The sequence below is a fragment of the Mandrillus leucophaeus genome, unplaced genomic scaffold (genome assembly GCF_000951045.1).
Source record: "Mandrillus leucophaeus isolate KB7577 unplaced genomic scaffold, Mleu.le_1.0 Scaffold314, whole genome shotgun sequence".
Lineage (NCBI taxonomy): Eukaryota > Metazoa > Chordata > Mammalia > Primates > Cercopithecidae > Mandrillus > Mandrillus leucophaeus.
Window position 1 is genome coordinate 2,134,060 of NW_012103299.1, and position 1,069 is coordinate 2,135,128.

Consider the following 1,069-nt stretch of genomic DNA (forward strand, 5'->3'; position numbering starts at 1 on the left):
TGAGGCAGGAGAATCGCTTGAACCCAGGAGGCAGAGGTTGTGGTGAGCCGAGATCGTGCCATTGCACTCCAGCCTGGGCAACAAGAGCGAAACTCCGTCTCAAAAAAAAAAAAAGTGGGAGGAACCCTCGATTCCAGGGAATCCCTGTCCCTTTCCTGAATAATCCACTCCTTATTTAACATATAATCAAAAATTAACTATAAGTGTACTTAGTCAAGCACCTCATACTCTGCTCTGTCTATGGAACAGTCATTCTTTTGTTTCTTTACTCCTCTAATAAGCTTGCTTTCATTGTAAGAACTTGCCCAAATCCTTTCTTGCCCAAGATCCAAGAACCCTCTCTTGGGGTCTAGATTGCGCCCCTTTTGTGTAACAGACTTACTTTTTCAGACATGAATGAAGAACCAGTCCCTATGTTCCCCAAACTCTAGGGGACATACATCAGTATCTCAGAGTGGTTCTCTGGAGGCCCCTTGAAGCACATATGGGCAGCACTGGGAAGAATTCTCTAAATCATCTCCCATCTCTGCAATCAGTCTCCAAGCCTCTCCTGTGCACTCTCAAAGTGGGTGATGAGCTGATTAGCTGGCAGAACTGGTGTTTTCACAACCTTCTTTGGAAGCTTGTTGGTCTTCCAACTTGATCTAAGGCTTTGCATTAAAATGGTTCTACTGTTTTCGGCTTTGGTGCCACAGCTGACACTCAAGATTGAAAGAGTCTCATTTTAACATTCTGCTACATAGACAAGACTCCTTGTACATGTACTTTGCTCCAAGTTCGGTCATTCTGAGCCCCTACTGGTTACAAAGCTCTTGGAGTACAGAGAAAAAAAAAGGCAGAAGGCAGGCAAATGACTCCCATTCAGATGGGGGAAAGCAGAATAAGGCCATCAGCACAAAGCCATACCTGAATATACAAACAAAATCCATTGGGATTAATATCTGAAACCTTAGTCACATAAATTCCGTGTTTTAGGAGCTAGAATCTAGTTCGTCAAGAAATCTCCGGCCGGGTGCGGTGACTCAAGCCTGTAATCCCAGCACTTTGGGAGGCTGAGACGGGCGGATCA